The sequence below is a fragment of the Aegilops tauschii genome, chromosome 4, assembly GCF_002575655.3.
Source record: "Aegilops tauschii subsp. strangulata cultivar AL8/78 chromosome 4, Aet v6.0, whole genome shotgun sequence".
Taxonomy (NCBI): domain Eukaryota; kingdom Viridiplantae; phylum Streptophyta; class Magnoliopsida; order Poales; family Poaceae; genus Aegilops; species Aegilops tauschii.
Window position 1 is genome coordinate 128,308,114 of NC_053038.3, and position 17,544 is coordinate 128,325,657.

A 17,544-nucleotide genomic window follows, 5' to 3' on the forward strand; every position below is an offset into this window, starting at 1 on the left:
AGCATATTTCTCCAATTTTATTTTGTGCTGGCATAGAGTGGGACTAATGCCCTTAAGATCATCAAGAGTATATCCAATAGCAGCACGGTGCTTCTTCAGAGTTTTCAATAATTTCTCTTCTTCCTGCTCTGAAAGTTTAGCACTAATAATAACAGGATATATCTTCTTTTCATCAAGATAAGCATACTTAAGAGTATTAGGTAATGGTTTAAGCTCAAACACGGGATCACCCTTGGGTGGAGGACGATCCCCTAGAATTTCAACAGGAAAGTTGTCTTTCAAAATAGGTCCCTGTTTAAAGAATACTTCATTATTTCCCTTCTTTCATTCATAAACATATCATTTTCATGATCTAGCAAATATTGTTCTAAAGGATCATTAGGAGGCACGGCAATAGAATCAAGACCAATAATTTCATCTTTACTAGTCAATTCTTTATCATGGGGTTGTCTACAAAATTTAGCAAAATTAAAATCATGAGACATATCCCCTAAACCAACAGAAACAATATCCTTTTCGCAGTCTATCCTAGCATTAACAGTATTCAAGAAGGGTCTACCAAATATAATGGGACAAAAGTCATCTTGTGGGGATCCAAGTACAAGAAAATCAGTAGGATATTTAATTTTCCCACACAAGACTTCAACATCTCTAACAATCCCAACCGATGAGATAGTATCTCTATTGGCAAGCTTAATAGTAACATCAATATTTTCTAACTCAGCAGGTGCAATATCATGCATAATTTCTTTGTATAAAGAATAAGGTATTGCACCGACACTAGCACCCATATCACATAAACCATGATAGCAATGTTATCCTATTTTAACAGAAATAACAGGGATGCCTACAACAGGTCTATGTCTTTTTAGTATCGGGTCTAGCTATTCTAGAACCTTCATCACAGAGGTAAATAACATGTCCATCAATATTATCAACCAAGAGATCTTTAACCATAGCAATACTAGGTTCAACTTTAATTTGCTCAGAGGGTTTGGGTGTTCTAATATTACATTTGTTGACCATGGTTGAAGCTTTAGCATGATCCTTTATTCTAACAGGGAAAGGTGGTTTCTCAATATAAGCAGTAGGAACAATAGGATCAAAATTATAAGTGATAGTCTTTTCTTCAAATTTAATAGGTGTAGCTACTTTTACTTCAATGGGAGGATAATATTTAAACCACTTCTCCTTAGGGAGATCAACATGAGTAGCAAATGATTCACAGAAAGAAGCTACTATCTCAGAGTCAAGTCCATATTTAGTGCTAAATACACGGAAAACATCGGTATCCATAAAAGATTTAACACAATAAAACTTAGGTGTTATACCTGACTCCTTACCTTCGTCGAGTTCCCAATCTTCAGAGTTATGTTTAATTCTTTCCAATAAATCCCATCTGAATTCAATAGTCTTCATCATAAAAGAACCAGTACAAGAAGTATCAAGCATGGAGCGATTATTGAGAGAAAGCCGAGCGTAAAATTTTTTAATAATAATTTCTCTTGAGAGATCATGATTGGGGCATGAATATAACATTGACTTAAGCCTCCCTGTGACGCCCCCGATTCGACCGTACACTAATCATACACGCAAATGTGTACGATCAAGATCAGGGACTCACGGGAAGATATCACAACACAAATCAAAATAATACAAGCTTCATATTACAAGCCAGGGGCCTCGAGGGCTCGAATACAAGCTCGATACACAAGAGTCAGCGGAAGTAACAATATCTGAGTACAGACATAAGTTAGACAAGACTGCCTTAAGAAGGCAAGCATAAAAGAAGCAACGATCGAAGAGGCAAGGCCTCCTGCCTGGGACCTCCTAACTACTCCTAGTCGTCGGCGGTCTCCACGTAGTAGCATCCGTCGGCGGTGGCATCTGGCTCCAAGGATCCACCATCTGGTTGCATCAACCGGAAAGAAGAAGGAAGGGGGAAAAGGGGGTAGCAAAGCAACCGTGAGTACTCATCCAAAGTACTCGCAAGCATCAGATCTACACTAAGTATGCATTGGTATCAAATGGAAGGGCTGTATCTGTGGACTGAACTGCGGAATGCCAGAATAGAGGGGAAGGCCTAGCCTATCAAGACTAGCATCTTCAAGCAGCTCCAAGCATCTTGCAGCATGTAGAAGAGTAAAGAATAGCAGTTTATATTTAACAAACATGTAGCAATAATGCCCAGAGATCCTTCCTCGACTCCCTGCGAGAAAGCAATCCCGGAGCCACATATCTCAAGTATCCATATCTAGTTATAATAGATCAGGATATAAGTCTGAACGTCCGTTACCGTGGACACGGTATTCGAATATATGTCTTCCCTGCAGGGGTGCACCACGTTTTCCAACACGCTTGATTACTCTGGTCGGACACACTTTTCTGGGTCAATGCCTGGCCTCAGAAGATCAACACGTCGTAGCCCTACCTAGGCTCAGTAGAGAGGTCCCCGCCGGTCTGCATCCTAAGCACTCCGGGGTCTGGGCCCATCGCCCGTTGCACTCCGGGTCGTTACGTGCAGGGCGGGTCCAGGCTCCACCTCTACATGGATGGTGCCGGCCCAGCCGTGCCGCAATGCTGAACTGGACATCTGACAAAGCTTCGGCTGATACTACGTCGTCGAGGCCCATAACTATTCTCGTGTGGTGGTTAGTGCGTAAAGGCCAAAGGCCAACTCAGAACAAATACCCAAACCATAGTGTATTATTAGCTTGCGGAGACGAGCAGAGACTCACGATAATGTGACCCCGTCGCCCCGTCTCGAGGAAATACGGCAAGGGCTAGCCCAGCCCACTCGAGGGCGGTCTGCCGGCCCGGCCGTGCCTCGTAACCATCTTGCGGGTGCTCTCCGGGCCCGCCCGACTTTCACAACGGTCTCAAGTAAAGTCAAGGTAACCGTGTGTCCAGACATCAAGGGGAAAACCCGAGGAATCACCCCCGGTGGATTCCACTCAATGTAATCATCAAGGTGAACGTAAGAGGGACCACCCTCGAGGTTCACACTTGAGGTGTTGAACGACAGAGCCGTATCGGGAATGGTGAAAGAGGAAATCACCCTCGATGACCACGACCGACTGGCTGCACTACAGAATTATCATCAGGAGTGCGTTATGAGGGATCACCCTCGGCACTCGATAGTAGCTCTGCAGAGTCGAGCGACTAAAGGGGCATGATGTGATGTGAGGTGTCGGGCTCTGGTCGTCGATCACACTAATCGAGTCGTCGATGATGAAGCAGGGGTAACAAGGACAAGGTGGGGGTCACTGATGGATCACTAACCAACCTATACTAAGCAGTTTAGGATAAGCACGTAGGTAACAATAAGCAGGTTACAAAAGCAGGCTATGCATCAGAATATGAGCAATCAAATACAGTAGCAAAATCTAATGCAACCATGAGAAAATGGAATGGGCGAGCATCAAAGGGGGGGGCTTGCCTGGAAGCTCCGCTGAAAGGGAAGAAGAGGTCGTCGTCGACGTAGTCGATCACAGGGGCATCAGCAGCGTTCTCGGGGTCTACCGGAGAGAAGAGGGGGAAGAAATAGTAAATACAGAGCAAACAGATACATGACAAGACAACAGGTAGAGCTGGATGTGTTCTAACGCGGTGCTACACGATACCGGCGAAGGGCGAAACATTCGGGAATGTGTTCCCGAAGTTTGGCATTTTCGGACAGACGAAACGGAGGGGGAAGGTTGCATGTTTGCTATGCTAGAGGCATGTGACATATGAACGGGATGCGTATTCGGATTCATCTTGTCGTTTTGAGCAACTTTCATGTATAAAACTTTTTCATCCGAGTTACGGATTATTTTATACGATTTTTCAAAGTTTTAAACATTTCTTGAATTTCCTGAATTGATTTAATTCGAAAATATTAAATAGCTAAATTGTTATGGGTACACATAAGTGTACCCAGCAACATGCACATGCAGCTGACAGCGGGGTCTGCTGAGTCAGCATGGTCAACAGTCAATATTGACTGGGTTGTCTAGTCAAAAGGGACATGGGGCCCATTTGTCATTGACTGTTTTAACTAACTAATAGATTTAATCAACTGACTAGGTAATTAGGCTAATTAAGCAGGTTAATTAACTTAATTAATTAAATTACTAATTAATTAATTATCAACTTTAATTATTTATTTTTCTTAAAAAACATTCCAGGGGCGTGGGGCCCCGGTGTCATAGACCCTAGTGGCTTAGCGGGCGACGGGTGCGGGCGTGCGTGCCCGAGGCCACCAGGGGGCGGGGAGCACTTGGGCGCCCAGGAGGGCGCACGCCGGCGGCCACAGCGCGGCTGGCCGGAGCCGCGAGGGCTGGGGCGGCGACCAACGAGGGGGCCGCGGGGCCTGGCTGGTGCTAGGAAGTGGCGGCGGACGGAGACGGGCCCAGCCACGAGCGACGAGGCGCGGCGGCAAGCAGCTAGGTGCAGGGGCGCGGCGAGCTATGGCGGCGGGTGCCGAGCAGCGGCAGCGGCGAACGAGCACGGCCGCCGGAGGCAGCGGCAGCAGTAGGCGGGCGCGGGGCTGTCGGCAGCTAGCGGAGCGACACGCGGGATCGGCGACGGCGGGCGCGGGGCATCAACTGCAGTGGCAGCAGACCAGCAGTAGGCGCCAGCAGCGGCGGTCGGGCTGCAGGGTAGCGACGGGCGCGATCACGAGTGGCACAGCGGGGGCGCAGTCCTGCGCGGGCGGCGCGGGCATGGGCGCAGCCGGGCTAGCAGGAGCGCACCCAAGCAGTGCGGGACGTGTCCAGGCGTACATGGAGCTGCGAGGGCGCGAGGCGCAGGCGCGTCCACGAGATGGTGAGCGCGAGCTCAGGAAGCTCGGCCACGGTGGTGCGACGGACTACGATGGCTAAAGAGGGGGGTCGACGGAGGGGGCTCACTGCGAGTCGGAGGAGGTGCTCGAGGAGGATGGGGGCGCAGTGGAGGCGACGAATTCGTCGACGGCGCCGCAGTGGTGGCCGGAGGAAGATGACGGTGTCGATCCCGTCGAGGCGGTGGCTCCGAGCTCAAGCGCGTCCGCGTAGTCGACGTAGGTGACACAGGCGCGGTCCCCGGCAGCGGGGAGAGCAGTGGCTATGGCAACGACAGTGACGCGTCCATGGCGGAGCTCGGGAAGGAGGTGAAAGGGGATCTGGGAAAGGGGCTAGGCGGAGGGGGAGAGAGGGGAGTGGTGTGTGGTGGAGTGGAGCAGGGGGGAGAGCTCGAGGGGGTGCGGGGAGGCCTTATCCCCTCCCGCGCCATCGATGAGGTGGTGCGGTGCCGACCGCGGGCGGGAGCGCCCTGTAGCGGCCGAGTCCGAGGAACAGGAAGTAGGGGGAGGCAACCGGTGCAGCGGGCTGGGCCGGCTGGTGGTTCTAGTAGGCCAAGGCCCAGGGGAAGTGGGGGGGTTTCCTTGCTTTAGCTTTTGCATTTTCTTTTCTTTTAAAAACTTTTCTGTTTTCTTTTATTTTTGAATAGAAATTAGCTTTATAAAATATAGTAACAACAACTAACTTGGTTTTACTAATTACACCACTGCCACATTTAGTTTGAGGTTCAAATAAAATAGCTTAGTATTTTTACAATTTAAAAAGCATTTAATAATTAGTTTTAGCCACTGTTATATTCACAAAAGGGATTTAGATATTTTACAAAAGTGTTGGGTCAACACCATAATTTTTTATGGAATATTTGCCACACTTTGAACATTTTTGTTTTGCATGTTTGAGAAATTTGAATTTTGAACTTTAATTTGAATTTGAATTTTAACCGGACTGAATCCAAGGGGGATTTAGCAACAGTGAAAATGATGACATGGCATCATTATCAGGGGATTACTGTAGGTTAGTTATCCGGGCGTCACACTCCCCCAAGCTTGAGCGATGATTTCTCCTTCGCGAGGCCAAAAATTATATATATAATTACAATCACGATGAACAAGATGCATAGGATAAAACTTCTGATGAAATTCCAATTTCAATCGGTTGTAGTTCCATGATCCCATATCATCACATAGCCTAAACCATGTCAATGCCTTTCCCTTCAAAGATAAAGGGAAGACCTCTTCTTGATAACATCCTCGGGCATACCTGCAAGCTTAAATAATCCGCAAACTTCATCCACATAGATTAGGTGCAAATCGGGATGTAATGTTCCATCTCCTGTAAAAGGATTACCTGGCAGTTTCTCTATCATACCCGAAGGAATTTCAAAGTAAACATTTTCAGTAGGTTCAGTAGGTTGAGGAGCAACTCTTTGCTCTACTGGTCGGGGTGAAGATACCCCGAACAAGCCCCTCAAAGGATTATGTTCCATAGTAACAAGTGACAGTAAATTTCAGCACACTATATAAATGTTTCCTTACCAAATTCCACCTACCAAAGGCGCTTCACTCCCCGGCAACGGCGCCAGAAAAGAGTCTTGATGACCCACAAGTATAGGGGATCTATCGTAGTCCTTTCGATAAGTAAGAGTGTCGAACCAACAAGGAGCAGAAGGAAATGACAAGCGGTTTTCAGTAAGATATTCTCTGCAAGCACTGAAATTATCGGTAACAGATAGTTTTGTGATAAGGTAATTTGTAACGGGTAACAAGTAATAAAAGTAAATGAGGTGCAGCAAGATGGCCCAATCTTTTTTGTAGCAAAGGACAAGCCTGGACAAACTCTTATATGAAGGAAAACGCTCCCAAGGACACATGGGAATTATCATCAAGCTAGTTTTCATCACGCTCATATGATTTGCGTTTGTTACTTCGATAATTTGATATGTGGGTGGACCGGTGCTTGGGTACTGCCCTTCCTTGGACAAGCATCCCACTTATGATTAACCCCTGTTGCAAGCATCCGTAACTACAAAAGAAGTATTAAGGTAAACCTAACCATAGCATGAAACATATGGATCCAAATCAGCCCCTTACGAAGCAACGCATAAACTAGGGTTTAAGCTTCTGTCACTCTAGCAACCCATCATCTACTTATTACTTCCCAATGCCTTCCTCTAGGCCCAAAAAATGGTGGAGTGTCATGTAGTCGACGTTCACATAACACCACTAGAGGAAAGACTACATACATCTCATCAAAATATCGAACGAATACCAAATTCACATGACTACTTATAGCAAGACTTCTCCCATGTCCTCAGGAACAAACGTAACTACTCACAAATCATATTCATGTTCATAATCAGAGGGGTATTAATATGCATAAAGGATCTGAACATATGATCTTCCACCAAATAAACCAACTAGCATCAACTACAAGGAGTAATCAACACTACTAGCAACCCACAGGTACCAATCTGAGGTTTTGGGACAAAGATTGGATACAAGAGATGAACTAGGTTTTGAGAGGAGATGGTGCTGGTGAAGATATTGATGGAGATTGACCCCCTCCTGATGAGAGGATCGATGGTGATGACGATGGTGATGATTTCCCCCTTCCAGAGGGATGTTTCCCCGGCAGAACAGCTCCGCCGAAGCCCTAGATTGGTTTCACCAGGTTCTGCCTCGTGGCGGCAGTGCTTCGTCCCGAAAGCTTCCCTCTGGTTCTTTCTTCGCCCAGTATTTTTTATATATTCCAAAACGTGCCTCCGTGAAGTTTCAGGACTTTTGGAGTTGTGTAGAATAGGTCTCTAATATTTGCTCCTTTTCCAGCCCAGAATTCCAGCTGTCAGCATTCTCCCTCTACATGTAAACCTTGTAAAATAAGAGAGAAAAGGCATAAGTATTGAGACATAATGTGTAGTAACAGCCCATAATGCAATAAATATCGATATAAAAGCATGATGCAAAATGGACGTATCACTTGCTACTATGGAAAACAATCCTTTGAGGGGTTTGTTCGGGGTATCTTCACCTCTTCCGGAACCACAATTAATTACCCCTCAACCTACCGCACCTACTGAAAATATTGAATGTGAAATTCCTTCGGGTATGATAGAACATCTGCTAGCTATTCCTTATGCAGGAGATGGAACAGACCATCCTGATATGCACTTGATATATGTAGAACAAATTTGTGGATTGTTCAGGCTTGCAGGTTTACCCGGAGATGAGGTGATGAAAAAGGTTTTCCCTTTATCTTTGAAGGGAAAAGCATTGGCATGGTATAGGCTATGCAATGATATTGGATCATGGAATTGGAATCGTTTAAAATTGGAGTTCCACCAAAAAAATTATCCTATGCATCTAGTTCATTGTGATCAGAATTATATATATAATTTTTGGCCTAGTGAAGGAGAAAGTATCGCCTTAGCTTGGGGGAGGCTTAAGTCAATGTTATATTCATGCCCCAATCATGAGCTCTCAAGAGAAATTATTATTCAGAACTTATTTGCTCGGCTTTCTCGTAATGATCAAACCATGCTGGATACTTCTTGTGCTGGTTCTTTTATGAAGAGAACTACTGAATTCTGGTGGGATCTTTTGGAAAGAATTAAACGCAACTCTGAAGATTGGGAACTCGACGTAGGTAAAGATGAAGGAAATATGCCCTAGAGGCAATAATAAAGTTATTATTTATTTCCTTATATCATGATAAATGTTTATTATTCATGCTAGAATTGTATTAACCGGCAACATAATACATGTGTGAATACATAGACAAACAGAGTGTCACTAGTATGCCTCTACTTGACTAGCTCGTTGATCAAAGATGGTCAAGTTTCCTAGCCATAGACATGAGTTGTCATTTGATTAACGGGATCACATCATTAGGAGAATGATGTGATTGACTTGACCCATTCCGTTAGCTTAGCACTTGATCGTTTAATATTCTGCTATTGCTTTCTTCATGACTTATACATGTTCCTATGACTATGAGATTATGCAACTCCCGTTTACCGGAGGAACACTTTGTGTGCTACCAAACGTCACAACGTAACTGGATGATTATAAAGGTGCTCTACAGGAGTCTCCGAAGGTACTTGTTGGGTTGGCGTATTTCGAGATTAGGATTTGTCACTCTGATTGTCAGAGAGGTATCTCTGGGCCCACTCGGTAATGCACATCACTATAAGCCTTGCAAGCATTGCAACTAATGAGTTAGTTGCGGGATGATGTATTACGGAACGGGTAAAGAGACTTGCCGGTAACGAGATTGAACTAGGTATTGAGATACCTACGATCGAATCTCGGGCAAGTAACATACCGATGACAAAGGGAACAACGTATGTTGTTATGCGATCTGACCGATAAAGATCTTCGTAGAATATGTAGGAGCCAATATGGGCATCCAAGTCCCACTATTGGTTATTGACAAGAGAGGTGTCTCAGTCATGTCTACATAGTTCTCAAACCCGTAGTGTCCGCACGCTTAACGTTCGTTGACGATATAGTACTATGAGTTACGTATGTTGGTGACCGAATGTTGTTCGGAGTTTTGGATGAGATCACGGATATGACGAGGAACTCCGGAAGTAAAGATTGATATGTGGATAGTAGTGTTTGATCTCCGTAAAGGTTCCGGAATCCATCGAAAGGGGTTCCGGATGTTTCCCGAAATGTTTGGGCACGAGAACACTTTATCTAGGCCAAAGGGGAAAGCCCACGAGGTTTTTGGAAAGCGCAAAAGAAAGTTTTGCGGAGTCCAGGGGCCAGACCCTGGCGTCTGGGTCCAGACGCCGGAACCCGGGCGTCTGGCCCTGGAGTCCGAGAAGGACTCTTGCCTTTCGGGTGAAACCGACTTTGAGGAGGCTTTTACTCCAAGTTTCGACCCCAAGGCTCAACATATAAATAGAGGGGTAGGGCTAGCACCCAAGACAGATCAAGAAACACCAAGCCGTGTGCCGGCAACCCCGTCTCCTCTAGTTTATCCTCCGTCATAGTTTTCTTAGTGCTTAGGCGAAGCCCTGCGAAGATTGTTCTTCACTAACACCCTCACCATGTCGTCGTGCTGCCGGAACTCATCTACTACTTCGCCCCTCTTGCTTGATCGAGAAGGCGAGGACGTCACCGAGCCGAACGTGTGCAGAACTCGGTGGTGCCGTGCTTTCGGTACTTGATCGGTCGGATCGTGAAGACGTACGACTACATCAACCGCGTTGATAAACGCTTCCGCTTCCGGTCTATGAGGGTACGTAGACAATACTCTCCCCTCTCATTGATATGCATCACCATGATCTTGCGTGTGCGTAGGATTTTTTTTGAAATTACTACGTTCCCCAACAGTGGCATCCGAGCCAGGTTTTATGCGTAGATGTCATATGCACGAGTAGAACACAAGTGAGTTGTGGGCGATATAAGTCATACTGCTTACCAGCATGTCATACTTTGGTTCGGCGGTATTATTGGATGAAGCGGCCCGGACCGACATTACGCGTATGCTTATGCGAGACTGGTTCTACCGACGTGCTTTGCACACAGGTGGCTGGTGGGTGTCAGTTTCTCCAACTTTAGTTGAACCGAGTGTGGCTATGCCCGGTCCTTGCGAAGGTTAAAACAGCACCAACTTGACAAACTATCATTGTGGTTTTGATGCGTAGGTAAGAACGGTTCTTGCTAAGCCCAGTAGCAGCCACGTCAAACTTGCAACAACAAAGTAGAGGACGTCTAACTTGTTTTTGCAGGGCATCTTGTGATGTGATATGGTCAAGACATGATGCTAAATTTTATTGTATGAGATGATCATGTTTTGTAACCGAGTTATTGGCAACTGGCAGGAGCCATATGGTTGTCGCTTTATTGTCTGCAATGCAATCGCCCTGTAATGCTTTACTTTAGCACTAAGCGGTAGCGATAGTCGTAGAAGCATAAGATTGGCGAGACGACAACGATGCTACGATGGAGATCAAGGTGTCGCGCCGGTGACGATGGTGATCATGACGATGCTTCGGAGATGGAGATCACAAGCACAAGATGATGATGGCCATATCATATCACTTATATTGATTGCATGTGATGTTTATCTTTTATGCATCTTATCTTGCTTTGATTGACGGTAGCATTATAAGATGATCTCTCACTAAATTTCAAGATAAAAGTGTTATCCCTGAGTATGCACCGTTGCCAAAGTTCGTCGTGCCCAGACACCACATGATGATCGGGTGTGATAAGCTCTACGTCCATCTACAACGGGTGCAAGCCAGTTTTGCACACGCAGAATACCCAGGTTAAACTTGACGAGCCTAGCATAAGCAGATATGGCCTCAGAACACTGAGACCGAAAGGTCGAGCGTGAATCATATAGTAGATATGATCAACATAGTGATGTTCACCATTGAAAACTACTCCATCTCACGTGATGATCGGACATGGTTTAGTTGATTTGGATCACGTGATCACTTAGATGATTAGAGGGATGTCTATCTAAGTGGGAGTTCTTAAGTAATATGATTAATTGAACTTTAATTTCTCATGAACTTAGTCCTGGTAGTATTAGCATATCTATGTTGTAGATCAATAGCTCGCATTTAGCTCCCCTGTTTTATTTTTTGATATGTTCCTAGAGAAAACTAAGTTGAAAAATGTTAGTAGCAATGATGCGGATTGGATCCGTGATCTGAGGATTATCCTCATTGCTGCATAGAAGAATTATGTCCTTGATGCACCGCTAGGTGACAGACCTATTGTAGGAGCAGATGCAGACGTTATGAACGTTTGGCTAGCTCAATATGATGACTACTTGATAGTTTAGTGCACCATGCTTTGCGGCTTAGAATCGGGGCTTCAAAGACGTTTTTGAAACACCATGCAGCATATGAGATGTTCCAAGAGTTGAAATTAGTATTTCAGACTCATGCCCATGTCGAGAGGTATGAGACCTCTGACGGTACTTTGCCTAAAAGATGGAGGAGAATAGCTCAATCAGTGAGCATGTGCTCAGATTGTCTGGGTACTACAATTGCTTGAATCAAGTGGGAGTTAAACTTCCAGATAAGATAGTAATTGACAAAGTTCTCTAGTCACTATCACCAAGTTACTAGAACTTCGTGATGAACTATAATGTGCAAGGGATGACGAAAAACAATTCCCAAGCTCTTCGCGATGCTAAAATCGGCGAAGGTAGAAATCAAGAAAAACATCAAGTGTTGATGGTTGACAAGACCACTAGTTTCAAGAAAAGGGGCAAAGGGAAGAAGGGGAACTTCAAGAAGAACGGCAAGCAAGTTGCTGCTCGAGTGAAGAAACCCAAGTCTGGACCTAAGCCTGAGACTAAGTGCTTCTACTACAAAGGGACTGGTCACTGGAAGCGGAACTACCCCAAGTAATTGGCGGATAAGAAGGATGGCAAAGTGAACATAGGTATATTTGATATACATGTTATTAATGTGTACTTTACTAGTGTTTATAGCAACCCCTCAGTACTTGATACTAGTTCAGTTGCTAAGAGTAGTAACTCAAAACGGGAGTTGCAGAATGAACAGAAACTAGTTAAGGGCGAGGTGACTATGTGTGTTGGAAGTAGTTCCAAGATTGATATGATCATCATCGCACACTCTCTATACTTTCGGGATTAGTGTTGAACCTAAATAAGTGTTATTTGGCGTTTGCGTTGAGCATGAATATGATTTGATCATGTTTATTGCAATACGGTTATTCATTTAAGTTAGAGAATAATTGTTGTTCTGTTTACATGAATAAAACCTTCTATGGTCGTACACCCAATGAAAATGGTTTGTTGGATCTCGATCGTAGTAATACACATATTCATAATATTGATGCCAAAAGATGCAAAGTTAATAATGATAGTGCAACTTATTTGTGGCACTGCCGTTTAGGTCATATTGGTGTAAAGCGCATGAAGAAACTCCACGCTGATGGGATTTTGGAATCAATTGATTATGAATCACTTGATGCTTGCGAACCATGCCTTATGGGCAAGATGACTAAAAACTCCGTTCTCCGGAACAATGGAGCGAGCAACTGACTTATTGGAAATAATACATACTGATGTATACAATCCGATGAGTGTTGAGGCTCATGGCAAGTATCATTATTTTCTGACCTTCACAGATGATTTGAACAGATATGAGTATATCTACTTGATAAAACACGAGTCTGAAACATTTGAAAAGTTCAAAGAATTTCAGAGTGAAGTGGAGAATCATCGTAAACAAGAAAATAAAAGTTTCTACGATATGATCGCAGAGGAAAAATATTTGAGTTACGAGTTTGGTCTTCAATTAAAACAATGTGGAATAGTTTCACAAATTCATGCCACCTGGAACACCACAGCATAATGGTGTGTACGAACGTCATAATCGTACTTTATTGGATATAGTGCAATCTATGATGTCTCTTACCGATTTACCACTATCGTTCTGGGGTTATGCATTAGAGACAGCTGCATTCACATTAAATAGGGCACCATGTAATCCGTTGAGATGACACCATATGAACTATGGTTTGGCAAGAAACCTAAGCTGTCGTTTCTTAAAGTTTGGGTTTGCGATGCTTATGTGAAAAAGTTTCATCCTGATAAGCTCAAACCCAAATCGGAAAAGTGCGTCTTCATAGGATACCCAAAAGTTACTGTTGGGTACACCTTCTATCATAGATCCGAAGGCAAGATATTCGTTGCTAAGAGTGGATCCTTTCTAGAGAAGGAGTTTCTCTCGAAAGAAGTGAGTGGGAGGAAAGTAGAACTTGATGAGGTAACTGTACCTGCTCCCTTATTGGAAAGTAGTTCATCACAGAAATCTGTTCCTGTGACTCCTACACCAATTAGTGAGGAAGCTAATGATGATGATCATGTAACTTCAGATCAAGTTACTACCGAACCTCGTAGGTCGACCAGAGTGAGATCCGCACCAGAGTGGTACGGTAATCCTATTCTGGAGGTCATGTCACTTGACCATGACGAACCTACGAACTATGAGGAAGCCATGGTGAGCCCAGATTCCGCAAAATGGCTTGAGGCCATGAAATCTGAGATGGGATCCATGTATGAGAACAAAGTGTGGACTTTGGTTGACTTGCCCGATGATCGGCAAGCCATAGAAAATAAATGGATCTTCAAGAGGAAGACGGACGCTGATAGTAGTGTTACTATCTACAAAGCTAGACTTGTCAAAAAAGGTTTTTGACAAAGTTCAAGGTGTTGACTACGATGAGAGTTTATCACTCGTATCTATGCTTAAGTCTGTCCGAATCATGTTAGCAATTGCCGCATTTTATGAAATCTAGCAAATGGATAAACAAAACTGCATTCCTTAATTGATTTATTAAAGAAGAGTTGTATATGATGCAACCAGAAGGTTTTGTCAATCCTAAAAGGTGCTAACAAAATATGCAAGCTCCAGCGATCTATCTATGGACTGGTGCAAGCATCTCGGAGTTGGAATATACGCTTTGATAAGTTGATCAAAGCATATAGTTTTATACAGACTTGCGGTGAAGCCTGTATTTACAAGAAAGTGAGTGGGAGCACTACAGCATTTCTGACGAGTATATGTGAATGACATATTGTTGATCAGAAATAATGTAGAATTATTTTGCAAAGCATAAAGGAGTGTTTGAAAGGAGTTTTTCAAAGAAAGACCTCGGTGAAGCTGCTTACATATTGAGCATCAAGATCTATAGAGATAGATCAAAACGCTTGATAAGTTTTTTCAATTTGTACATACCTTGACAAGATTTTGAAGTAGTTCAAAATGGAATAGTCAAAGAAAGAGTTCTTGCCTGTGTTACAAGGTGTGAAATTGAGTAAGACTCAAAGCCCGACCACGGCCGAAGATAGAAAGAGAATGAAAGTCATTCCCTATGCCTCAGCCATAGGTTCTATAAAGTATGCCATGCTATGTACCAGATCTATTGTATACCCTACACTGATTTTGGCAAGGGAGTACAATAGTGATCTAGGAGTAGATCACTGGACATCGGTCAAAATTATCCTTAGTGGAATAAGTATATGTTTCTCGATTATGGAGGTGACAAAAGGTTCGTCGTAAAAGGGTTACGTCGATACAAGTTTTGGCACTGATCCAGATGACTCTAAGTCTTCATCTGGATACATATTGAAAGTGGGAGCAATTAGCTAAAGTAGCTCCGTGCAGAGCATTGTAGACATAGAAATTTGCAAAATACATACGGATCTGAATATGGCAGACCCGTTGACAAAACTTCTCTCATAAGCAAAACATGATCACACCTTGGTACTCTTTGGGTGTTAATCACATAGCGATGTGAACTAGATTATTAACTCTAGTAAACCCTTTGGGTGTTGGTCACATGACGATGTGAACTATGGGTGTTAATCACATGGTGATGTGAACTATTGATGTTAAATCACATGGCGATGTGATCTAGATAATTGACTCTAGTGCAAGTGGGAGACTGAAGGAAATATGCCCTAGAGGCAATAATAAAGTTATTATTTATTTCCTTATATCATGATAAATGTTTATTATTCATGCTAGAATTGTATTAACCGGAAACATAATACATGTGTGAATACATAGACAAACATACTGTCACTAGTATGCCTCTACTTGACTAGCTCGTTGATCAAAGATGGTTAAGTTTCCTAGCCATAGACATGAGTTGTCATTTGATTAACGGGATCACATCATTAGGAGAATGATGTGATTGACTTGACCCATTCCGTTAGCTTAGCACTTGATCGTTTAGTATTCTGCTATTGCTTTCTTCATGACTTATACATGTTCCTATGACTATGAGATTATGCAACTCCCGTTTACCGGAGGAACACTTTGTGTGCTACCAAACGTCACAACGTAACTAGGTGATTATAAAGGTGCTCTACAGGATTCTCCGAAGGTACTTGTTGGGTTGGCGTATTTCAAGATTAGGATTTGTCACTCCGATTGTCGGAGATGTATCTCTGGGCCCACTCGGTAATGCACATCACTATAAGCCTTGCAAGCATTGCAACTAATGAGTTAGTTGCGGCATGATGTATTACGGAACGAGTAAAGAGACTTGCCGGTAACGAGATTGAACTAGGTATTGAGATACCTATGATCAAATCTCGGGCAAGTAACATACCGATGACAAAGGGAACAACGTATGTTGTTATGCGGTCTGACCGATAAAGATCTTCGTAGAATATGTAGGAGCCAATATGGGCATCCAGGTCCCGCTATTGTTTATTGACAAGAGAGGTGTCTCGGTCATGTCTACATAGTTCTCGAACCCGTAGGGTCCGCACGCTTAATGTTCGTTGACGATATAGTACTATGAGTTATGTATGTTGGTGACCGAATGTTGTTCGGAGTTTTGGATGAGATCACGGATATGACGCGGAACTCCGGAATGGTCCGGAAGTAAAGATTGATATGTGGATAGTAGTGTTTGATCTCCGGAAAGGTTCCGGAATCCATCGGAAGGGGTTCCGGATGTTTCCCGAAATGTTTGGGCACGAGAACACTTTATCTGGGCCAAAGGGGAAAGCCCGTGAGGTTTTTGGAAAGCGCAAAAGGAAGTTTTGCGGAGTCCAGGGCCCAGACGCCAGGTTCCCTGGCGTCTGGGTCCAAACACCGAGAACCCTGGCGTCTGGCCCTGGAGTCCGTGAAGGACTCTTGCCTTTCGGGTGAAACCAACTTTGTGGAGGCTTTTACTCCAAGTTCCGACCCCAAGGCTCAACATATAAATAGAGGGGTAGGGCTAGCACCCAAGACAGATCAAGAAACACCAAGCCGTGTGCCGGCAACCCCGTCTCCTCTAGTTTATCCTCCGTCATAGTTTTCATAGTGCTTAGGCGAAGCCCTGCGAAGATTGTTCTTCACCAACACCGTCACCACGCCGTCGTGCTGCCGGAACTCATCTACTACTTCGCCCCTCTTGCTGGATCGAGAAGGCGAGGACGTCACCGAGCCGAACGTGTGCAGAACTCGGAGGTGTCGTGCTTTCGGTACTTGGATCGGTCGGATCGTGAAGACGTACGACTACATCAACCGCGTTGATACACCCTTCCGCTTTCAGTCTATGAGGGTACGTAGACAATACTCTCCCCTCTCGTTGATATGCATCACCATGATCTTGCGTGTGCGTAGGATTTTTTTTTGAAATTACTACGTTCCCCAACAAAAGAGTCATGTATAAAGCTTAAGTATGATTGTGTTAAATATTTTATGGATACCGATGCTTTTCAAAAGTTTAGCACTAAATATGGACTGGACTCTGAGATAGTAGACTCCTTTTGTGAATCATTTGCTACTCGTGTTGAACTCCCTAAAGAGAAGTGGTTTAAATATCACCCACCTATTAAAGATGAAATTAAAAACCCAATACCAGTTAAAGAAGAAACTATACTCTATAATGTTGATCCAGTTGTTCCTGCTGCTTATATTGAGAAACCCCATTTTCCTGTTAGGATAAATGAACATGCTAATGTTTCAATTGTGGTTGACAAAAGCTATGTTAGAACACCTAAACCAGATGAACAAATTAGAGTGGAACCTAATGTTGCTATGGTTAAAGATCTCTTGGAAGAAGATATAGATGGGCATGTTATTTACTTCTGTGCAGAAGCTGCTAGAATTGCTAAACCCGATAAAAGGGATAAACATAGCTAGTTGTTGGCATGCCTGTCATTTAGGTTAAAATAGGAGATCACCGTTATCATGGTTTATGTGACATGGGTGCTAGTGTGA